The sequence below is a fragment of the Eptesicus fuscus genome, chromosome 4 (assembly GCF_027574615.1).
Source record: "Eptesicus fuscus isolate TK198812 chromosome 4, DD_ASM_mEF_20220401, whole genome shotgun sequence".
Lineage (NCBI taxonomy): Eukaryota > Metazoa > Chordata > Mammalia > Chiroptera > Vespertilionidae > Eptesicus > Eptesicus fuscus.
The window spans coordinates 60,112,778-60,138,005 of NC_072476.1; the positions used below are offsets into that span (position 1 = coordinate 60,112,778).

General features: G+C 40.4%; 1 protein-coding gene and 1 non-coding gene across 3 annotated transcripts in view; both read left to right on the plus strand.

The window, feature by feature from the left end:
• Positions 1–3,578: 3,578 nt before the first annotated feature.
• The window catches only part of FAM172A (family with sequence similarity 172 member A), a 375,530-nt gene continuing 353,880 nt past the window's right edge, over positions 3,579–25,228 (plus strand). For both annotated transcript variants that reach the window (XM_054715061.1, XM_054715062.1), the window contains exon 1: positions 3,579–3,631. The gene's annotated coding sequence lies outside the window, so the exon portion shown is untranslated. The remainder of the gene's footprint in view (positions 3,632–25,228) is intronic.
• On the plus strand, positions 8,371–8,561 carry LOC114230208 (U2 spliceosomal RNA). Its single transcript, XR_003616067.2, has one exon. It is a non-coding gene; the product is annotated as a U2 spliceosomal RNA (small nuclear RNA).

The window sequence follows — 25,228 nt, forward strand, 5'->3', positions numbered from 1 at the left end:
ATTTGCATTTTAAAAGGATTTCTACAGCTGCCAGTAGGAGACTAGACTATAGGGAGGCAAGAATAGTAGCCTGTAGAACAAGTAAGAGACAACCACATCCAGTGAGGACTACCTTTTGAAAAGAGACCCAACAGATTTTGCCGAGAGATTGGATGTGGAATGTCAGAGAAGGAGAAATCAAAGGATGACCTGAACAATTGTAAGAATCAATGTGCCATTTACTGAGATGGAAAGATGTGCAACAGAACAAGTTTTGGAGGTAGAAAATGTGGAGTTTTAATTGCATGTTAAATACCCTAGTAGATATGTTGAAGAAGTTAGATAGATGAATACAGAACCCAATGAAGGCATGGCTGGCTATTTAGGGCATTTTCATGGGTAATTTTTTACTATCAGGGATTTTTGCCATAAGGGCTGAGTAGCAAACCCCGATAGCAATGTGGCTATAGCTTTCCACAGCTGTTTCCAATCGAGGCATACCCCCCATTTCACAGCGAGCTGTTTTACTGCGCTTCACAGGGGATATATATATATATATATATATATATATATATATATATATTTATATTTTATTTTATTTTATTTTATTTTATTTTTTGCAAATTGAAGGCAAGACCCTCCGCCAACAAAAAGATGAGGACACACTTTATCGCTGTGATCTCGATCAGAACCTGCAATGTCTCCAAGGTATGCCTGTGTTCAGCAAACAGGAAAAAGGGCAGGCTCAGGGAACCTGTACTTAACTCCCTGCTTTATCTAAATCGTAACGGAGAGGTAAATTTTATCTTCTGTATCACCTCCGGTCCTGACCCGAGTTGAATGGATCGCTAAAAGGGGATAAGCCACAGTAGCAGGGTGGGCAATTACTGGTAGCTGCAGGCACACTCCCGGAATTGTGACTTAAATTCCGCTTGAAGAACCAGGCTTCAGGGTGGCTCCAGGGAGTGGTGTCCCGCCCTTCAGACAAGCGAGTGTGGGGGAGCACAGCCCGCAGGTAAGGAACGTGCCCACTCTTACCTCCCCAGGCCGCTCTCCCAGCCTACCCAGAGCCGCGGGAACCCGGCCGGAGACCACGCCCCGCCCATTTCCGGATTTGGCGCCGTCGCGTGCGCGATGACGTTTCCGTCTCTCGCGGACCCCGGAAGTGCAACTTGAACTTGTTCGGGGCGCGGATCCCGAGAGAGAAAGTCACTACCACCGCACGAGGGAGTTGGCCGGGGCGCTCTGGAAGGCCACGCCTCCTCCCGCCTCCCCCCGCAGCCCTGCAGCCGCGGGCAGAGCTCAGGTAGGACCTCAGTCTGCGGGGACGTGAGTCCCCGGCGGGCCAGGGCCGGGATCAGAGTAGGGGGCTGGCTTGGTCCTTCTCGGGTGGGGGTTGCTGGCCCAGGGCCGGAGGTTCCCTAGAGCTACGGTGCGTTTGGAGCGGACACCTCTGTTCTAGGTCCCGGACCCCACTGACGGGCCGTTCCCACCTTCCGTGGCGGGGCAGGACACGTGTGTTCCTAAAGGACTTTCCTTACACCGGGACGTGGCGGGTTCTGGGAGCCCTAGAGTGTAACCTGTACTAGGCTTTCTCAGATGGGGAGATACCGAGGTTCTATGGTTAAAGATTTTTTTTTTTCCTACAGAAATTATCAACTGCCAAAACTTTACCAAAGGTCATTTATTGCAGACAGAAGGTTAAAGTGCGGTTATAAAATGTTCTCAAAAGTTGCAACATGCGTGGACGCTGGTGGGACATGTAACGGGGATGAATTCTTAGTTGAACACTTTTGACTTGGAAATAAAGTTAGGTATATTTAGGAAGCAGTCTTTTCTAGTGCTCCAGCGTGTGTGTCTGTTGGGCCAAGTAACTAGTTACTTAATTTTTGACTATATTTGTTAACAACCTACTTTGTTGCATTTGTCCATTTACTCCAATACTCTGAAAACTTGTAAAGGGAAAATTTTGTGGTTTTCAGACTACCAAGTTCTTGTAACTTTTATCAAAATATGTGCAATGTGATGTTTGCTATGCAGTACATAGTTTCATTTTATCTTAAAGCAGTGTTAGAGCTAAATTCTTTATTTTTTGTCCTTTATCCAGCATGATGAAGGATAGATAGACTGTATTCATTTCGCGTTTTTAGAAACTGAGTCAGAGAGCACTGTTTGGAGAGCTTAATTAAGATGGTACTGTCACTGCTGGTACCAGGCTTCTGTCTGACTGTTACACCAGGTGTTCCTACCACTTCACTAGTGAAGCCTAAACAGGGATGCTCTGGATGGCTTTGGGGCAGTGGCTGCTGCAAGGCTGGTAGATGGTACCAAGACCACGAGGGAATGTGCTCTGCGAAGCTGTGAATATCCATCTGTTCATTTAACAACTATTTATCGGCTACCTTCAATGTGCCAAGTAGTGTTCTAGGTGCTGGGAATACAATCCCGGCCAATAAAGTCCTTATGCTTCTGAAGTTACTTGGTACAGTAAATCCTCCATTTTGTGGACCTCGATTTAACGGACAAAATTTCTGTATGTCCTATGTGAAAATTAGCACTTTGTGCATTTTAAAATGCTTTTAGCCAAGATTTGCTTATAATTAAAGTAATAGGTTATTTTTTTTTTTGTTACTAATCACCGTTATGTTTAACAAATTTTATGGAATAGGCCATATGTTGGAAAAAACACTAGTAATTTCACAGACAAATAACTATTACACGTCTACAACTATAGACTACATAGTTAAATCTAATAGTCACCTCTTGTAAACAATATTCGGCAAATGATTACCACGTGATCACACTACATCTTGTGTGGTAATTGGTTCTGTTGTCCTGTGGTGTGACTTTCTAAATCAGTTTTAACACGTGCCAGCCTTTGTTCCCACGTGCGCTAAGCTACGCCCCAGCCGTGTGCATGTGTTTACTCCCAGAGACTGGTGAATGCAAGCATTTACTAGACCTATTCAGTATAAATTTAAAATAACAGTAATACATATAGAAAACTTTTCTGTGAAATTAAACTTTTCATGCATACTTAATTTTAATCACACAAATGTGTCTACATAAGTAAAAACAGGTAAATTCGTTGGTCAGTTTTTTAATACATGCATTCGGAAAAACTACTTTATTACATAAGGGACTTTTGGCCTTAATAGACACCCCCTCACCCAAATTAGTCCTTTTGTTATATTGAGGTTTACTGTAGTGGACGAAGAAAGAAAATTAACAAGCATATACACTGAGTGGCCAGATTACTATGACCACACCATCAGTACTTCGTTGGGCCACCTTTTGCCTTCAGTACTGAGGCGATTCTTCTTGGCATTGACTCCATGAGATGTTGAAAGGTGATGCGAGGAATCTGACACCATGCCTGATGAATAGCACTGTCCAGTTCTGTGAGATTTGATGGTTGTGGAACCAGCTGCCTGATGGCTCTTTTAACTTCGTCCCACAAATGCTCAATTGGATTGAGATCTGGTGATTGTGGGGGCCACCTAAGCAAGGTAAAGTCTCCCTCATGTTCTTGAAACCACTCCTGCACAATACGAGCACCGTGGCATGGCGCATTGCCTTGTTGGAAGAAGCCATCTTCATTGGGATACGCCATCAACATGATAGGATGAACTTGATCAGCAACGATACTTAGGTATGTTGTGCTATTCAGACGTTGTTCCACACGAATTAAAGGGCCCAAAACATGCCCCAAACCATAACACTGCCTCCACCAGCTTGAAGGGTTGTACTCATGCATGTGGGGTGCATGCTTTCATGCTGTTTCTGCGAAATTCTCACTCTGCCATCTGCATGATGCAACTGGAAATGTGATTCATCAGACCACATGACTTTTTTCCAGTGCTCGACTGTCCAATCCTTGTGTTCCTGTGCGAATTGGAGACGTTTTATCTTGGTAACTGCAGACAGCAAAGGTGTTCGAACAGGCCTTCGGCTTCCATATCCCATACGATGCAGTCTATGGCTAATTTGCCTACAAGTGTCAGGTGGTCATCATAATCTGGCCACTCAGTATATATCTCAAGTAGTGATAAGAGCTATGAAGAAAAAGCTCATTAAGGGGAGAGAGAATATTTTAGATAAGGTGATCAAGCTCAGCCTCTCTGATAAAGGGACATTTATTTGAGGAGATCTAAATGAAGTGAGTGGGGGACAGTTGTTTTCCCGGGGTCGGCAAACTGTGGCTCGCGAGCCACATGCGGCTCTTTGGCCCCTTGAGTGTGGCTCTTCCACAAAATAACACGGCCTGGACGAGTCTGTTTTGAAGAAGTGGCATTAGAAGAAGTTTAAGTTTAAAAAATTTGGCTCTCAAAAGAAATTTTAATCGTTGTACTGTTGATATTTGGCTCTGTCGACTAATGAGTTTGCCGACCACTGTTTTAGGCTAACAAAAGGCTCTGAGGCAAGAGAACTTTTGGTCTATCTTGGAGAAGTAAAGATGTAGGAATGGAGGCATTAAGGTGCAAAAATCTTGAGAACAAATATTTAGTGATTTGGTGTGTGCATGAGCAATCTTATTTATTGACAGCCTATTTTTCTCAGCTTTCCCAAGCTGACCTCCATGAGGAGAATCTGACATTCTTAGTTATGTAGAGATGTTTCCAACAGCACCAACAAAGTCAAGAACCATTTACTCACTTGTACGTAAGTTGTGCTGTTTTAAAGTCAGATTGGGTTTGCATGATAGCCCTGGATAACTAAGTAGCAAGGACTTCCCTGCTCTATTTCAACTTTATTCTTTATTCATTTTTTTTTATTGTGGTAAAGTATACATAACAACTTTTGCTATTGTAACTATTTTTGACTGTGCATTTCACTGGCATTAAATACATTCACACTGATATGCAACCATCATTATCATCCATCTTCAGAACTTTTCATCTCCTCAACTAAAAATCGGTACCCTTTAAACATTAACTCCCATTACCGCCCTCCCCTCAGCCCTAGCAACCCCCAAACTACTTTTGTCTCTGCGAATTTTGTCTGTACTCCAGGTGCCTCTTATAAGTGGAATCATACAAGATTTGCCTTTTTGTAACTGGCTTATTTCACTTAGCACAATGTCTTTGAGGTTTATCAATGTTGTAGCATGCGTTAAAATATCCTTAGGCTGAATAATATTCCATTGTGTGTATATTCCACATTTTGTTTATCCCTTCATTTGTTTGTAGTTACTTGTGTTGCTCCCACCTTTTGGTTACTATGAATGATGCTGCTATGATCATGGCTGTGCGACTCTACTTTCATTTATTTTAGGTATATTCCCAGAAGTGGAATTACTAGATCATATGGTAATTCTATGTTTAATTCTTTAGGAATTGCCGTACTATTATCCACAGTGGCTAGATTATTTTATATTTCCTCCATCAATACACAGAGGTTTCAATTTCTCCCCTCCTCAACAACACTTCACATCCTCTCCAAATAGGATTTCTGTTTTTTGGTAATAACCAGCCTAATGGGTATGAGGTTGTATCTCCTGTGCTCTTGATTTGCGTTTTCCTAATGAATGGTGATGTTAAGGATCTCTTCATATGTTTTGAGGATATATACTATGTATATATGTATATCCATTTGGAGTACTATCCATTTGTTTTAAGATCTGATTTTAATAGAAATTCTTGGAGATTTTTTTTTTGGATAAATCTTTTAAGAGTTAAAGAAGGCAGTCACTATGTCTTCTGTTGCTCTTCGGTTGCTTTTTTTAACCCTAAAATGCTATCATTGTAAAAGCTTCAGTGTCTAGACAAAGTATCTGCAGTAACTTCAAACTTAGAAATAAAAGAAACTATAGCATCTTTTGTAAAAATGAATGAACCTTTGAGTATCAGATTGTGATGGAAATGCTTAAGAAAAGCCAGAGATCATTCTGACATACTTTGATTTTTTTCTTTTTAATTAGAAGGAAAGGAGTGTATTGATTGGCTGACTGTGCCTGTGAAGTAGCTCTCTTTTGTCTGGTAGCTGAGAAGAGCAGGAAACAGAAGAGACAAAAATGATGAAGAAACAGAGAAAAGAAATGTTGGGTAGCAGTGTAGCATTTGGATGTGGCTAGATGGAGAGAGCCAGAGATCAGTAATAGTAATGGATGGTAAGCACCAGAACTGACAGTAAAGGTGAGAGGACCCAGCAACACAGTGACAGAAAGTAATGTAGCTCCACAGATTGTAATGGATTGGGGGATAGGGTGAGGGAGTGAAAATCCCAGCTACATCTCAGCATGTGGTTCTGAAGTTAGTCACTTGACCTTGAGTAATTCAGTAAGACTGATTGTACATCAGGTAATGTACGTCAGTCCATCTCATCTGGTTCAACAGTCAGTGTTTGGGAGGTGTACAGTCTGTATAGTCCTACTTATAAGTTTTTCAGACCAGGTATCACATAATTTCTATCCAGAAAGTAATGAGGTTTAATTCAGTAATTCAATGAGTAACGTGTAATTCAACATTGTCCAGCATTTTGAAAAAAACATTTTAGGTTATCTGTTTAAGAAAGAAAGGGATTTTTTAATGGCTAATGCCATTTTTTTTTTAATAATTGAATGTTTTGCACACTATCATCGTCTATTAAATATTCTTGGGCTATTTCAGTTATGAAGCTCATTTCAATTGATTATTGTGCTTTAATTTAATGAATGAAAAATTAAACCATAATTTTGCTTATCATTCTTTTGCAAATTAAAATAGATTAATTTGCTACAGATGAGGTATCAGATGACTGACTTGCTCAAAATTTCACAGCTAATTCAAAGACAGGTTACAGCCAGCAGTGCTGTGCTGCTTTCTCTGATGTATTGTTTCCTTTTTCTGAGTACAGTTCATTTTATAGTATAGATACTACAATCCTATATAATAAAAGACTAAAATGCAAATTGACCAAATGGCAGAGCGACAGGTCACTATGACGCGAATTGACCACCAGGGGGCAGATGCTTAATGCAGTAGCTGCCCCCAGCCCGCAGGCCCCAGGCCAGCCAAGGAGGGTGCCAGCTTCCCTCCCACCCCGGCCATCATCCTGCCAGTCGCCCCACAGAGGGAGGCAATGCCTGGCGGCTGCAGTGGCAGCAAGAGGCAGGGCCAGAGAGCAGGGTGCCAGCGGGTTGCCCCACAGATCGGCCCTGATCGCCAGCCAGGCTTAGGGACCCTACCCATGTATGAATTTTGTGCATTGGGCCTCTAGTATAGATAATAGAGGTGATTTTTGCTGTAGAAAAATCACGATGAAGACATTATCGAAGCAAAGCATTCATTGTATGTTTCCTTTTCTTTATAGCACATTGGGTATTTATTTCAGGCATGGTCTATGTTGATAATGTACTTAGGGTTGTTTTGCTGAGAGGTTAGAGAGGTACTAGTAAGACTAAGATTATGGATTTTGGCCTTTGTAAGGTCCTTTAATAGTTTATTATTGCATGATCCAGTAGTACCCAACAGTGTAATTACTAAGGGCTGTGGGATGTGGCTAGCATTCCTGTCCCTTGCTAATCATATTGCCGTCATATGTGATCTGGCATAAGAAAGCAGCTGGAAAGATACTATATGTGATTCAACAGATATACTACCTCTATTTAAAAAACAATTCAGAATTAATATCCACGGTAATGAAGGAGTGTGAGTGATACCTTTTTAATGTATAAAGCATAGCTTAGTTTTCTGTGCCTTGTTTAGAACATGGACCAAACTAACATTGTGACCAAGATTATATTTCAAGGTGAGGCATTTAAAAAATGTGAAAATTTTGATTAATTGATGGGTGAGATGCTCATTTGATTTGAACCCTATTCTTCTGCATATAATTGTTTTTGTCTATGCTATATAAATGATTCTGGTTCTAACTCTAGAAGTTTGGAAATTAATCATCTTGATCCATTTGGCTTAACACCCTCTAATGTAGTTGGAGTACTTATCTTAAGTGGTCATATCCAGGAATTGGTTGGGGGAGAGGGTAGGAAGGATCAGTGAAGAACATTAGGCAAGTTCAGGTAGCAAAGAAAGGTAGTCTGTCAGTAGGGATTAGCTCAACAGGGATAGGACTCTGGTCTCAAAAGATATAGGGAGGAGGGGAGATAAACAGGCAAAGGCCCAAGATATAAATGAACCAAAATATGAGGAAAGGAAAACAGAGCAAGAGTTAGTTAGGGTCTCAGTTAATTAGAATCAGTAAAAGATGGATACCTAATCATAAGGCAGTCTGACCTCACACTTGAGGATCTTACATGCTGGTTGCATGTCTGCTATAAAGGTAAGACTTTAACAAAATATTTTGTATTATGATAGAAGTATGTTGGGAGAGGCACAATGCCTTGCTTGGGGTTATATAAAGGCTTTCTCGAGAAAATGATGCTTAAATTGAGAACTTAAGGATCAGTTAGTTATTGCTTCTCAGCCTTTTGGCTAAGATCAAGTGTAGTATCTATTCTTTCCAGTTTCATGTCAGATATACCCTCTGTCTGAAGACAATATATTAAATGGATTTTTGGAGTTAGGAGATGGATTAGGAGCTTGCTTCGTCTACTCCACACATCGACCAGGTATTGCAGTACTTCTGTTGTAGGTGGTGGGAATGACACTAGGTGTTTGACCAGTGGGGTCCGACCAAACCTGGTTTCAGTGACCTCAGTACTTGGGTTCTGGCTAGTAAAGAATTCAGAACAAGACCCAACTGTAAGAGAACATTTATTGGGTAAATTACAGAGGTAGAAAAAGGAATTCCTAGAGGAAATGGGCTTAGGAAACAAGTTACAGAGGTAAAGGAAGGGCCCTTAGGTCTAGGGAGTGGGGAAGCTAATGGTAAAGTGCTTGGGGAGAGTGAGAGGGAAACACAGGGGCCTGCTCCCTGGAGGGAGAGCGCACTGGGACCTTCGTCCTAAGGGTTTTAAAGGTGAGATTTTAGGGAAGGTCCCGGGGAAAGATCTTCATAGAATATTCAGCAGTTTTCCAGGTGTGTCCTTTCAGGGTTGTGGTCTCCACTGATTGATTGGCTGTCACCAGAGTTTTATTCAATACAGCTGGTCCTGATGTCAGCAGTGGTTGGTTTGTTGCTTCTCTGGGCCTGGAGCTGAAATACAACTGAGACATAGACGTTATTTCTAGGGAGGAAAGGTCATGGGGTCCAAACTGCATGACCAGTGATATGCTAGGGGAGGAAGAGTCACCCTGGGAGTTAGGTCCAACCCTACAATTGATTGTCTATTGTTAGGCACCTGGGGCTTTTCACCCTGGTGACCTTCTGTGCCTGACCTGTGGTCCTTGTTCTGCTGTGTCTAACTGCTTACAGCACTTCCAGGAATGGTGCACCAAAAAAAAAAAAAAAAAAAAGAAATACCTCTCAGCAGTCTGATGTTTGTTAAAACAAAAAGGAATTTGCAATTACCAGAGGAGAAAGTTTGTTGTCATGAGAGATGGAAGGAAGAGATAGAAGCCAAATCACTGGGGGTGGGGGACTTACAAGGAGAGAAGGCTTGTATAGTTTACTGAGGAGTAGAGACTTGCCTCTCTAGACATAAAAAATCCTGATTGTTTTTTCTTGTCTCTTGTGTAGTGAAGAATTTAACCATGCTCAAAAAGAGGTCTGGCCTCTGTCCTCAGCCTCTTGGCTGGTAAACTCTTGTATCTTTGTTTACCTGGGGGCCTTGGGTCACATTGTGCAACTGTGATTTAGGGTGTGATTAGCCATTCTCTTGTAGTCTTGGGATGGAGACTGCCTATGCCAGAAATACTAACTGTATGACTTAGGGTGGGGGCTTTGGGCCACATGGTATCAGTTGACCTGGAAACCTAGATCAACCATGTAGCCAATCATGCCTCCATGGAGCCCCGCTAAAAGTGAACATCATGTCTCCTGTTAGCTTTCCTGGTTGGCAATAATACTCCGTGTACATTGTCAGACATAGATATGGGCAGAGTAGCATGTCCGTGAGTCCACAGGGAGAGGACATCAGAAGCTCCATGTTGGTACTCTCCTGAGCTCTGTCCTGTGAGCTTATCTTCCCCAGTGTAAATCTTTATCCTTTCCCTATAATAAACCATAGCCGTGACTATAACAGTTTTCAGTGAGTTCGTTGAGTCTTTAATAATAAAGTAATAATAATAATTTATCATCTGATAATAATTATAGGGAATTCTTGAACCTTTAGGGGGCTTTGGGAAGCCTCTGAACTTGCAATTGGTGTTGAAAGTGGGGGTAGTCTCTTGTGTGGACTGTGCCCTCTAACTCTGCAGTTATCCACGAACTTCCACATCTCCTTTCTCTGCTCCTTCCTTTCTCTGATTGGGGACAAGAATGGCCTTAGAATTTTATTTATTTATTATTTATTTATTTATTTATTTTTTATTTATTTATTTTTTACAGAGAGGAAGGGAGAGAGATAGAGAGCTAGAAACATCAATGAGAGAGAAACATCAATCAGCTGCCTCCTGCACACACCCCACTGGGGATGTGCCCGCAACCAAGGTACATGCCCTTGACCGGAATTGAACCTGGGACCTTTCAGTCCGCAGGCTGATGCTCTGTCCGCTGAGCCAAACTGGTTTTGGCATGGCCTTAGAATTTTAAAGCAGAGCCAAATGAACTGATGATGTTGAAGTAAGTTATTTTCTAAGGTTAGAGGATATTTGGGAAAGTATTAAGAATATTATCACGCCGAAACCGGTTTGGCTCAGTGGATAGAGCAGCGCCTGTGGACTGAAAGGTCCCAGGTTCGATTCCGGTCAAGGGCATGTACCTTGGTTGCGGGCACATCCCCAATGGGAAGTGTGCAGGAGGCAGCTGATCGATGTTTCTAACTCTCTATCCCTCTCTCTTCCTCTCTGTAAAAAATTAATAAAATATATAAAAATTTAAAAAAAAAATTAAAAAAATAAAATCTTAGAAAAAAAAAAAAGAATATTATCACACAGTTGTCTCTGTACATGATAAAATCCTTGATACATTTCTAATTGCTATGGACTGAATCCTCCCCGCCCCCCGCCACTCAAATGCATATGTTGAAGCCCAAATCCCAAGGAAAATATGTAAGATTAAATGAAGTCACAGGATGGGACCTGATCTGTTAGTATGTGTCCTCATAAGAAGAGACACCAGAGAGCTCCCTGGATTGCTTTCTCCACCCAGTGAGGACATAGCAATAAGATGGCTGTCTTAAACCAGGAATAGGTAGGGTTCTCACCATAAACCAGCCCTTCCCGACCTTGCCCTGAGATTTACAGCCTCCAGAACTCAGAAAATAAATTTCTGTGTAAGCCTTCTAGTTTCTGGTATTTTGTTATGACAGCCTGAGCAGACTAATTTACCAGTTAATGGCTGATCTATTTACTTAATCATTGATTGGATTGCTTGTGCTCTAGTAGAGGCATGTTTAGAGTTTGAACTTAGTTTCCCATAGACCCAGAAAGAAGAAAGTGGTCAGAAAGAAGAAATTAGTGAAGAATTTTAGATTATGTACCATCCAGAGTGACTGAGGGAAAAAGAAAGTGCATGAAAGTAGAAGAAAGAAAGAAGGAAAATGGAATGAAAGATGACAGGAAATAATACATTGTGTTATGCTTGAAAAAGATCCAATTTAATTTTTTTCTATAGTTTGAAAATAGGTTGAGGAACTTTACCTTCTAACAAGATTTGTCGCAGATTTCGTTTAAAGATTATTTTTCTGGGACTGTCTTTGGAGAACTGGTGGGAAGTAGGTTACTGGATGGCTTATGTCTTATTATACTGGGAGCAGTCTTTTTAAAAAATATATTTTTATTGATTGCAGAGAGGAAGAGAGAGGAGAGACAGAATCATCAATGATGAGAGAGAATCATTGATCAGCTGCCTCCTGCATACCCCTTTACTGAGGATCAAACCCGAAACTGGGCATTTGCCCTTACATGGGAATCAAACTTCAACCTCCTTGTTTATGGGTTGATGCTCAATCATTGACTGACCCATACCAGCTGGGCTTTTTTTTTTTTTTAATACTTGATTTTTGTATGCCTTTTACAAAGTGATAGTATTTTTGTACAAGGAAAAACCTCTTGGGCAATTAAAAAAAAGACTTTTATAACATTAAAAAATGGATTTACTCTTAATTTATTAGGAACTTAACCTGCTACCTTATACATTTAGGTATTCCTAAGACTTGGAGAGCGAATAGAGTGGTTTCAATCTATATATATAAAAGGCTAAGTGACCGACTGTGTGTCGGTCCAACTGGCCGGTACATATGACACACACTGGCAATCCTATATAATAAAGACGTAATATGCAAATGGTCATTACGCGGTGAAGCATAACGACTGACCGGATCACAGATCAGCAGGAGGGTGGGGCAGCGAGCTATAAGCAGGCAGCGGAGAGCTACAGGAGGGGGCAGGGCAGCAAGCTATGGGGGGGAAGTGGGGGAGCTACAGGAGGGCGGGGCAGTGGGATGAGAGCTACTGGAGGGCGGCAGTGAGCTACTGGTGAGCTACTGGCGCACGGATTCGTGTGCAGGACTATTAGTTTAACCTTTTGCACTCGGATGTCGAGTGTGACTTGACACGGTTAGCATCGGTAGCAGCTCTTTTTATACTCTTTGAATGTATCAATAATTTGAAATATAAAAAAATCCAAATAAATAAGTTTGCATGAAAAGAAACTCCAGTTTTTTATTCTACTGCCGTGCTTTGTAAAATCTGGGGTATTTAAAAAATTAAATCCCGAGTAGAATAAAGGAATCGAGAAAAAAGCAAGCGAGTGCAAAGGGTTAAAAATAAATGTTGACTTGCGTATGTGCAATACATATAAAGCTCTTGCTGACGCCAGTCACACATGTGTGTTTCGAGCTGTCATTGTCGATTGAGAATTTGGTTGTTTTTGTTGACATTCTGAAGCTGTGACCATCCATCCATCCGATAAAGAGCCTATATCTTACAGCTTAATAAAATGCAAAATGAGAATGAAATTGGGAAAGCAAAATGGTTCAGTCACTATGGAAAAGTTTGGCAGTTTCTATCATCTTAAACATACACTTACCATACAACTGAGCAAGTTCACTCTGAGGTATTTACCCAAGTGAATGGACAATTTATGTTCACTTAAAAACCTACACATAAATGTTTATAATGGCTTTTTTCATAATCAACAAAAACTGGAAACAACACATATGTCCTTCAGCTGGTGAATGATAAACAAACTATGATACATCCATACAATTGGGTGCTACTCAGCAATTAATATTCTAATTAATTTCCTTTCAATGTGCATGAATCCATGTACCAGGCCACTAGTTAGATATAAAAAGCAAAGGAGAATTTGCCCAGCTTGCGTGTCTCAGTGGCTAAGCATCAACCTATGAACCAGGAGGTCAAGGTTCGATTCCTGATTAGGGCACATTCCTGATTAGGATCAAGGTTCGATTCCTGATTAGAACCCTGATGTGGGCTCGATCCTCATTGGGGGCATATAGGAGGCAACTGATTGTTGATTCTCCCTCATTGATGTTTCAATCTCTCTCTCCCTCTTTCTTCCTCTCTTTGAAATCAATAAAAATATATTTGAAAAAAAAAGGCAAAGGAGAATTTAATAGAACAAATAAAATTAATAGATATGTATTCATCTACAATTTGTGTGTGTTTCTACTATTTCCTAGATATGATGGAAGGGTTTTGGTAGGCAATTTTTCAGTACATAAGAGTGAAAAATCTATATTGGAATGTAGGACCTTCCAAGCTTAGAGGAACTAAATATAATATTTGAATTATAAGCATTAAGTAAGTTTTTTGTTATGGGTGTTGAAATAGTATAAACACTAGAAATTTACCAGTAAGATGTTAAAAATTTGTGGAATAGAGCAAAATAACACAAAAAACAAGAATTGGAGTTATGTGTTTGCAAGGAATATAATTACGAGCATTGACATTAGAATTAGTCTTAGATAGTAATGATATGTCAGTAACCATATTACCCAGATGTAGATATGGCATAGGGAGGTATATCATGAGTTGTCAATGATGAACTTTCAGGCACATGGATATATACATAGATGGTAAAGACCTGAGAGCAGAGGGAAATATCCTCATGTGAGGGTTTGGTGTTATTGATTATTATTTTTTTTCTTTTAGAGAGAGAGAGAGGAAGGAAGGGGAAAGAGAGATAAAGAGAAACATTGATGTGAGAGAGAAACATTTTTCATTTGCTTCCCCTGTGTTGCCTGCTGACTGGGAGTCTAACCCACAACCTTTTGGTGTATGGGATGATGCTACAACCAACTGAGCCAACCAGCCAGGGCAAATATTACCATATTTAAAATTTTTACTAACCTGTGCCGATTACAAAAATGGGGGTAAGCATGTAGGCTTGGTTTTGGAAAGTACTTTTGACCTGATTCTACTTTCTGAGGAATTATTATAATTATTCTGGGATCATTGCAGTCTTACTTTTATTACTGGTATATCTCTTTTTGTCTTGGATGTTGCTGAACTGTATGGGAGAATACTAGACAATTATGCCCCCTATAATACTGCAAAGAGCAGAGTTTGCAAATTGGAGGCCCCCCCCAGGCTAAATGGACTTGCACAATCTTTAATGTTTTAAAATTAGTTTCCAACTATGTAAAAATTTATGTGAAAATCTAGGTTTTTGGTTCTTCTTGAAAAACAACTTCCGGCACTCTGGACCTTCTATCTATGTGGCAGCAGTGAGACAAAAAGCAATTCCCCTGAAGTGAGCCACGTGTTTTCCAGTTGTTGTAGCCTTCACACTCATTCAATCTAAGCTGGGCCTAACTGCTTGCATTTACTATGAGCTTTCTGGTGCCTGTAGATGTTTCAATTTTTTATTCTTGCATCATATAACTTTAACATGGATACTGTTTGTTTTTTACTTTCTGTGGCTGTACTGCATCTATTATTTTTACTTTTCCTGATTCCTATAGTGATTGGGGTATATGGCATTCAGTCTAGACTCCCTCTATGAGTCTACCTTGTCTATGCTGTAAATCACATTTTTAAAATCTCATTGTGCTCCAGTGATTTCCCTTACGTTGTTGTCAAGGTGGTGATAGGGTCTTTTCTGTAGATTGGATCTTTCCTGAACTGGAAAGAGGATGTTTATAGATTTGGTTTTAGGATCCAGCAAAGTTGTTCATTGGAGATCATTTTGTACCTCTTTATTTCAGCATCAAGCATTTTTAATGTATATCCTGTGTTTTTTTTAAGGGTCTTTTCTTACATTTTTCTAGGGACTAATATGATAAATCAGTTTGCTAATGTATTTGACAGGTGATTGTGATTAGACCATTATTGCTCATAGGTAATATTCCATTATTTTGAAAAAGTGTGAGTGATTATGATGGTGAAAATTTTATCTGCATTAGGAATACTACAAGTACTTTTAAGAAAGTAGACATTTCAGTTTTATCATTTAAAACAAGCCATTTCAAACTAGCTTATTCATTCTGAATATTTTTCTCAATAAAAAATGTAGAATTATTTTAATCCAAACAAACATGTGTTTGTATTTTTGACTGTACTAATTAAAAAGTACAGTCTCCTTTTCTGTCTGTCAATGAACAAAGACTTTCAGTGAGATCAGCCCTTAATACTGAAAATATTGAGTTATGTAAGCTAATTTTCTATTTTTTAAATCCAAAGACAGTAAAAGAAAGCATTTCTGTTTTGGTAAATCCAAAGGAAGCTCCTTCTTCACATAAAAAGTAAATTATTGCTGAATTGGAAAATCAGTAAGCAATTCAGTAATGATGAGAATGAATGAGTCTGGGAGCTTAAGTGATGCTCACTAGTTCACTGCAGATTTAAAGATATATTGTCTATTGCTGTGTAACAAATTACCCCAAAACTTAGCAGCTTAAAATGAAAGATATTTATTATCTTATACAGTCGCTTAGGGTTAGAAATTTTGGAACAGCTTAGCTGAGTGCTTCTGGTTTAGGATCTCTCATGAGGTTGTAGTACTGTGTCATTAAAAACTAAATAAAACCCATCAAACACATTAACAGCAATGCCACAAGTTTATAGAAGCTCTGCCAATTTATGTATGGTCAGATTTCAGGTAGTTACTTAGGGACTAAGTAGTGCCTGAGGTCTTTTGGCAAAACTTGTGGATAATATTTCAAATGAACAAAATACAGATTTATTTAAAATAAAGTATAGGCCTTTAAGTATACACACTTAGACTAAGCATTGGTGCTAATTCTATGTTAGTCCAGGCAGCTTTATCATTTTCTCACTGCTAATTTGTATACCAATAAAGGATGGTTGAATCAACATCTGTTTTTCAGTAAAAGGAAGTTTAACACATGCAGAAAAAGCAGTATTTTCAGCATTTGTCATTTAAACAAATAGATATGAGTTTAACAAAATGTTATGTTCAGACAAAGCACCAGATAAAATGTTTTATGCTTGTTTTATTCTCATTCTAACAACAAGTCCTCCCTCCAGTGGCTGCTGTTACAGCATTTTCTTTTTTCACCTTATTTTGGGAAAACAAGGAAAGTTACTTTTTTCCCCATTTTTGTGTTTTGTTGAAAGACTGGCAGATGATCCTCTGTGGGAAATATTCTTTTGTGACTAGATGAGCTCATTCTCTAGTAACCAAGGGGGCAGATTATTCTGAATTGAATTCTAAGTTCTTGTCTTTCATTTTCAAGTTGCTTATAACTGCTCCTTATGCCAGTGTTTAAAAATTTTAATTGCATGTATATCTTCAAAGGCAGATTTTAATTGTTATATTTAATAACGGTAGTGTACAACATAAATGACAGTTGACATTTTCAGAAGTATGTAGTTGTCTTCTAAAATATCCTATATAATAAAAGCCTAATATGCTAAGTGTCCAGTCATCTGGTTGTCCATTCAACCAATTAAAGCATAATATGCTAATGGGAAATAATGATATTCTAAGGCTGCTCAACCACTTGCTATGATGTGCACTGACCACCAGGGGGCAGATGATCTGACTGGTAGGTTAGCTTGCTGCTGTGGTCTGGCCGATCGGGAATGAGCGAGATGGGCCGGACACACCCTGGAGTCCTCCTGCGGTCCCTCCCCAGCTGGCCAACTTCCCGTGTCCCTCCCAGGCCCCGATCATGCACCGGTGGGATCCCTCGGCCTGGCCTTCACCCTCGCAATCTGGGACCCCTCGGGGGATGTCGGAGAGACTGTTTCAGCCCAATCCCGCAGGCCAGGCCGAGGGACCCCACTGGTGCATGAATTCGTGCACCAGGCCTCTAGTTGTATTATAAAGTTTTGGGACATTATTATTTTTTAATACTGTTTTTTATTTTATTAAATTTGTTAGTGGGACATTGGTTAATAGAATCATACAGGTTTCAGGTGTAGGTTTCTGTGTTACAAGATCTGCTTATTGTATTGTGTGCCCACCACCCAAAGTCAAAGCATCTTCTGTCACCATATATTAGGTCTCTTTCACCCCCCCACCTGCCTACCCCCTTCCCTCTGGCAACCACCACACTGATGTTTGTGTCCATGAGTTTCACTTTTATATCCCACATATGAGTGAAATTATGTGGTTCTGAGCTTTTTCTGAATGACTTATTTCACTTAGGATAATATTCTCAAGGTCCATCCATGTTGTCTCAAATGAACACAGGGGTGCATATATCTTGGCAAATACATGTTTTCAAGTTTTCCGGTGTATACCCAGGAGAGGGATTGCTGGGTCACATGGTAGCTCTATTTTTAATTTTTTGAGGAATTGCCAAACTGTTTTTCATAGTGGCTGTACCAATCTACATTTTCATCAGCAGTGAATGATGGTTCCTTTTTCTCCACAACCTCTCCAACACTTATTACAAATATCTTGTTGATAGTAGCTGCTCTAACAGGTGTGAGGTGGTGTCTCATTGTAGTTTTGATTGCATTTCCCTAATAGGTAGTGAAGTTGAGCATCTTTTCATTGTTGGTGGTTTGTATGTCTTCTTGGGAGAGGTGTCTGTTTAGGTCCTCTACCCATTTTTTGATTGGGTTGTTTGTTTGGTGTTGAGTTTTATGAGTTCTTTATATATTTTGGATATTAAACCTTCGTTGGATCTATTGTTTGCAAATATCATCTCCCATTCGGTTGTTGGTTACTTTTGCTGTGCAAAAGCTTTTGAGTTTAGTCCCATAGAACATTATCTGCCCATATACATGTGGCTTTATATATGGACTCTCAGTTCTGTTCCATTGATCTGTGTGTCTATTTTTCTGCCAATACCATGCTGTTTTGATTATCATAGCTCTGTAGTATAATTTGAAGTCAGGTAGTGTAATACCTCCGGCTTTGTTCTTTTTTCTCATAATCACTTTGGCTATTCGGGGTCTTTTGTGGTTCCATACATATCTCATGATATTTTGTTCTATTTCTTTAAAAAATGACATTGGGATTTTGCCATGGCTGAATGGCAGCCCCTGAACGACAGATGAACAGATTACACTGACACAGTTTCACTGTGAGGGAGAGGGCTAAGGGATGGCCTGGCTGATTGTGAACAGGCAATCTCGATTGCCTGCCTCATTAGGCTTTTATTGGAATTTTTATTTTTAGATACAATCAGTAGGGTGAGTAATCTTGGGGGGACACATGTATTTACATTGTCCTCTAGGCAAGGGCATCCAGGAATTAAGCATAAGGATTCCAGTAAGCACCCGAGAGTCTGCACATACACAGACTTGTTTGGAAAGGTTAAGGAATAATTAGGGGCGCCGCCTTCAACACTCCCCTAGTCTCCCCTAAGTCAGAATTCTGATAAACAGGCAGGCGGCCTTCCACACACTTCCCCTTTATCAGAATGTCCTCCTTACAAACTTTCCAAACAAGTTTCGTGTGCTCCCCAACAAGATTTGATGGGTATTGCATTAAATCTGTATATTGCTTTAGGTAATATGGCTGATCCATGATTCTCTCTCATCATTGATGTTTCTCTCTCTCTCTCCCCTCTCCCTTCCTCTCTGAAATCAATGGAACATATCCTATATAATAAAAGCCTAATATTCATATTGTCCCCTCAACCAGGAGTTTGACCGCTTTCTATGACGTGCGCTGACCACCAGGGGGCGGCGCAGAACATGTTGGGCATCGGTGACGAGGCACTGGCAGTGGATGGCAGTGGAGGTGCTGCCGGCCCCAATGGGCTTTGAGACCACAGGGGCCGGTCAGACTCACTGTGGGTTCACGCTGGAGCTGATCTGCCGAGGCCGGCTGGGAGAGAGTGCGCTGCCCGCCCAGGGCCGCTAGGTGACCCAGAGGCCCATCTGCACCCCGGCCCATGGTGTCTAGCTGTGCTTACCACATCTCTGCGTGGGGACTCGGGCACCGTGACTCAGGCAGAGGGGGGCAAGTGGGGGCCTAGAGGCCCAGCTGCTGCCCAAGGCCCAGAGGTCAGCTGGGACCTGCCTTTCCATGCCAGACACTCACACTTCAATCTCCAGCCAGGCCACACGGACTGTACCCGTGCACAAATTTCATGCACCGGGCCTTTATATATAAAAGCCTAAGTGACTAAACGACCGTTTGACTGGTTGCTATGATGCACACTGACCACCAGGGGGCAGACGCTCAATGCAGGAGCTGCCTCCTGGTGGCCAGTGCACTCCCACAGTGGAAGTGCCGCTCAGCTGATTGACTGGCGCCAGATGCTGGGCTCATGGCTGGCGTTTGCTGCTGTGGCGGTGCGAGCCTCTGCTGCCTCCATGACAGCGTGCTGCCAAACTGTAGCGGCAGCAGGCACAGTGGGGCCAGAATGAGCGGGATGAGCGGGAGTGGCACCCGGCCCGGGCTCCTCCCCAGCCGCCTGCCGCTTCGTGCACTACTACATCCCTCGAGGGGTCCCGGATTGCGAGAGGTTGCAGGCCAGGCTGAGGGACCACACTGGTGCACGAATCTGTGCACCGGGCCTCTAGTATGTATACAAAAGACTAAGTGAACTGTTACAACTGAATGACCGGAATGACTGGTTGACCAGTCGCTATGACGCTCACTGACCACCAGGGGGCAGACGTTCACTGCAGGAGCTTCCCCTTGGTGGTCAGTGCGCTCCCACAGCCAACCTCCTGCAGCCCCTTCCTCTGGCTGGCCAACCTCTCACGGCCTCTCCTCTTACTCCCCCCCCCCACCAACCTCCCACGGCCCCTCTCCCCCACCGGCCAGTCAACCTCCTGCGGCCCAGCTCCCTGGGCGGCCAACCTCCTGCGGCTCCTCCCCCCCGGCCGGCCCCCCCATTGGCCCTGATCGGGCAGGCCGGCTGGCCAACCTCTCAGGATCCCTCCCCCCGGCCGGCCAGCCCCCCGATAGGCCTTGATCGCCAGCCAGGCTGAGGGACCCCAACCGTGCACGAATTTGTGCACCAGGCCTCTAGTAATTATATAATAAACAACTAAATTCACCACTTCATCCATGACTCAAAACACTATCAATAACTTGCATTGACCTGTGTGTTTCTCCCCATCTCATGCCCCTTTCACCTTCCCAGAGGTAACCACTGTTCTGAATTTTGTTTTTTTCTCTTGATTTTTCTTATAATTTCATCACCTAAATTGTGATACTAATAAATTGTTTTAGTTTAGTTTGTTTATGAACCCTATATAAATGGTATTATACTATATGTAGTCTTCTGAGACTTGGTTATTTATTCAATATTGTTTTGGGAAAATTCGTCCGTGTTTTTTAGTGCAGTTCTGATTCATTCCTTTTCACAGCTATTACTCTTCATCTCTATTAATACACTATAGTATATATAACCTTCTACAATTAGGAACCAACCTTTTCTAGGTATAATAGCCAGACACTAAGATGGCCCCCAATGATCTATGCTTCTTAATATTATGCCTTTGTGTAGACTCCCTCCTGCATTGAGTAGGGTTGCCCTCTGTGTCAGTAGAGTATTGAGAAAGTGATGATGAAACTTGTGGCTTTCCCAGTTCTATCTATCTGGAGAAAGCCAGAAGCCATGTCATGGTGATACACAAGCAGACCTATGAAGAAACCCCTGTGGGGAGGTACTGAAGCTTCTAGTAACAATATTACCAATAATTCATCTGTATGAGTGAGCCATCTGTAGCTCCAATCAAGCCTTCACATGATTGTAGATCTTGCCAATATCTCTTGACTACAATCTCCTGAACCTGAGCCAGCACCTCCCTACTTAGCTGCTTCCAAATTTCTAACTCACAGAAACTGAGAGGTTATAAATGTTTATTGTTTTTAGCAAATATATTTTGAGGTAACCTGTTATGCAGCTATAAATAATAAATAAACTGGCTTTTTGATGATGTGAACATTTTATAAACATTTTTATATCTGTCTTCAGATGTGTATGTACAAGACCGGGTAGTGGACCAAGATGTGAGATTGTTGGGTTGAAGATTATAAAAATGTTTAACTTGGAGATCTCATGCCAATTTTTCCAAAGTGGTTGTACTAATTTATATTTTGATGAGCAATGTGAATCAGAATCTCCATTCTACTCCATTCTTCTTAACTTTTGGCATTGTCAGGCTCTTTAATCTTGTCTAGTCTGGTGAGTGTAAAATAATATCTCTTTACAGTTTTATTCCCTGCCTCAGCATTAAAACAGTAGTCTCTTATATTTTCTCCTAAAAAGTTTAAAGTTTTGATTTTCACATTTATGTCCTTAATCCATCCTACTGCTGCCACCATGTAATAATGTCAGTATATGGAGAGAGGTAGGTATTTAATTTTTTACCTATGTAGTTAAGCAGTTGTCCCAGTTATTGAAAGGTCCATCGTTTCTCCAGCAATATGTCAGTGTTGTCTGTGTCATATTAATCTGTTATGTAGATTTGTTTTGGAGTTTCATTCTATTCTATTCGTCAGTTTGTTTATTCCAATACTAATGACATAGTGTCTTAATTACTGTCATACTTAGTAAGGCAAGTCTTCCTATCATATTATTTTTCTTTAGGAGTGTCTTAGCTATTCTTGGCCATTCTTCTTCCATAGTATTTTCTTAAATAGCTTTTCAAGTTTTTGTGAGGAAAAAAAAAAAAGTTGGGTTTGAGTGGAATTGCATTGACTCCATTTATCAACTAGAGGAAATTGATATATTCACAGTATTGAATGTTTCTATCCATGAATGTGGTATATCTATGTATTTATGCATCTTTAATGTCTTTCAGTAACATTTTATCGTATTCTGCTTATAGGTTTAACTTATCTTTTTTATTAGACTTATTCTTATGTATATTTTATTTTTTGTTATTATAAATTGTCCTTTTAAAAACTTGTTTTATAACTTATAGTTGCTGGTATTTATAAATACACTTCATTGTAAATACACTAAATTCTCTTTTTATTCCTAATAATGTAGCTAGAGATTTTTCTTATTTTTTTATTCTTGAAAATCTTGTTAGTTCATTTTTTCTTGTTTTGTTGTTGATATTGTTTTAGATAGTTATATCATCTGCAAATAATAACTTTGTTTTCCTATTTTCAATTTTTATACATTTTAATTTATTTTTCCATATCTTATACTGGCTTTAACCTCCTCCAGAACAACTTTGACTAGAAGTGGTTAATAGTAAAGTGATAATGATGGGCATTCTTTTCTGGTACCTGATTTTAAAGAGAATCTTTACCAAGAAGAGTTGTTTTACTGTATTTTTTTTGAACCCTCTATCATGTTAAGGATTTTCCTTTTTATTCCTAGTTAGCTATGACTTCTCTTCTAAAAATGAGTATCAAAGTTGAGTATCATTTTTTATCAAATACTTTTTCTGCAGATATGGATGTTATTATGTTTTTTTCCTTTATGCTAATTTAATTCGTAAAAAAATTAATTTTACAATGTACTACTTTCTGAGTTTATTGTCAACAGATGGGTCTCTCTGGGTCCTTTAATGTTTGAAGTGAAGTCTAGTAAAATTCTTGACTCATGGCCATAGGAAGGGATTCTACCACCGTGTGCTTATGTAGACAGTAGTAATGAGAGCTATTTGGCATAGTTTGTTTAAGCGTAGATCTAGTAACATAAATGGCTTAATGTTTCACAAAGTGTCCTTGTGCTGACAACTGCAGTGCCACAGAGTTAACTCCCTGTAATTAATCGTTTGGCTAAGTGATGGTTGTCTTCTGTGCTGAAAAACTATTTTGTGGGCCAGGAGGGTTCAGAGCTCTTTGCTTTTGAAATAAGAGATTTTGCTGCCTTCAAATCCTTTGTTAATTTAGGCAAGGTATGAATTGTGTGTATTGTTTTCTGAATAAAGTAAATAACCACTGTAACTAATATGGTAGCTTAAACAGTTTGCTTGAAGTTTCAGATTCCTAATTCTCTCTTTTTAACATTAGATAATTGCACTATCACAGCAATACAGAGCCTCCTCAAATCTTTCTGAGTTCATCTCCTGTTAGTCCCAGGATGTGGGTATTGTTGAAATATGGTACAAACATGAAATTCTAGAAAGCACTATCTTTTCATGAAGAATTGGGAAATTCTAGAAACCAAAAAGAAATTCATTCTAAAGGCTCTTAAATAACATTCTCAGTTGTTAACATATTTAGGGAAAGTCAGGCTCCACAGATTTTCCCCTTAAATAAACAATAAGGAGTGCACAATCAGTAAACATCAGATATGAGTGGAGCTTAAATGACTTATGTGCAATATACTGTGATCTTCATAAAGCTTAACTTTGCCATTAAGCTTTATTGCTGGTGTTACTAGTATAACTTTCTGGGCTTAAGAGTAAATTGTTTGATTATATGCTCAAGTTTTTCTTCATTTTTTTTCTATAGTAAATGGTAAGTTTCTCACTTTGAACTAATAAGTACAATGTGTGGGATCAGTTGAAATAATCAAAATAATAATAATAAAGCAGTTATTGCATATTTCAACCCTTATAAGAAATTGGGTAAAAGTGTGGGATTCTATTAGATGGTATGTGGGGCACTATTAGATGGTATGTGGCCAGGGAATTAACTAAATCGTGACCAAATGAATCAGTACTTCTGACCAGATTTTCATTGGAAGATGTATTCATTCCTATCAATTGGACTGATTTGGATATCCTTAGAGTTTGAGCACAAATTAATTGGAGCCCAATTAGTTTTGATTTATGTGGATTACAAATATTTGTAAAGGAATTTATGGTTTGCACAATGTTTTTATGTACATTCTTTCATATAATCTTCATAATTGCCTTATGAAAGGGAATTGTGTTTTGTTGTTGTTCCCATTACTAGTTGTGACTTTCTTAAAGTCATTCACCTACCAGATGGTAGAATTGAGATTAAAAAAAAAACACACCACTTTTTTTCTCTTTCATTTCAAACATACTATATCAAATTGCTTGGGAAACTAAGGAATTATTTTAGATAGGCTTGGATTGGAACCAGGTATTCCTATTCTGAGCCAAATCTCAATCTAAACATAGATTACATTTGCTATAGAAGCTACTGTTTTCTGTGCACCAAAGGCCCATTTTACCCTGGCCTTTTTCTTCCTGGTCTGTTCTAGCCTGATTCCCTTATTCTCCAGCCTTTTCCCCAGTGCCCATATGTCTGTACACACACACACACACACACACACACACACACACACTCTCTTTCTCTCTCTCCAAAACATATATTTTTGCACAGGAGCCTCAGAACTATCCTAACATATAAAAACCCTGGGTCTGTCACATCCAAAATGACCAGAGGCTCGACCAACTGGAAGTCAGTCCTGCAGTCAGCGCTGGGTTGCCGTGGCGATCCAGCACTGACTGCTATGGCTGCAGGCACGGTGACCCAGCACTGACTGCTGAGTGGGCTGCGAATCAGGCCTGGAGAGAGGCCTGAAGAGAGAAGCAGGATCTGATCCATAGCTTCTGTGGCAGCTGTTGATCAGCACTTGCCTCTCTCTTTCTCTCTGGGCCTGGCCAGCAGCTGTGCCTCCATTTCTCTCCAGGCCTCCACCGGGGCTGCTGATCAGCCCCACCTTTCTGATCAGGCCACATTGATAGGCCCAAAGACGCTGTCTGACATAGAAACTGACCAATCAGAACCAAATCCGGGTGAACTGTGAGGAGCCAATGGCTGCCTAGGAGGTGGAGCTTTTGATGCTGAGTGGCATAAAAACCGACCAATCAGAACCAAATCTGGGTGAACTGTGAGGATCCAATGGCTGCCTAGGAGGCAGAGATTTTAATGCTGACTGGCATAGAAACCGACCAATCAGAACCAAATTGGCCGGCAGAAGAGGGCGGTTGGGGGCGAGATCAGGCCTGCAGGGGAGGGCAGTTGGGGGCGAGATCAGCCT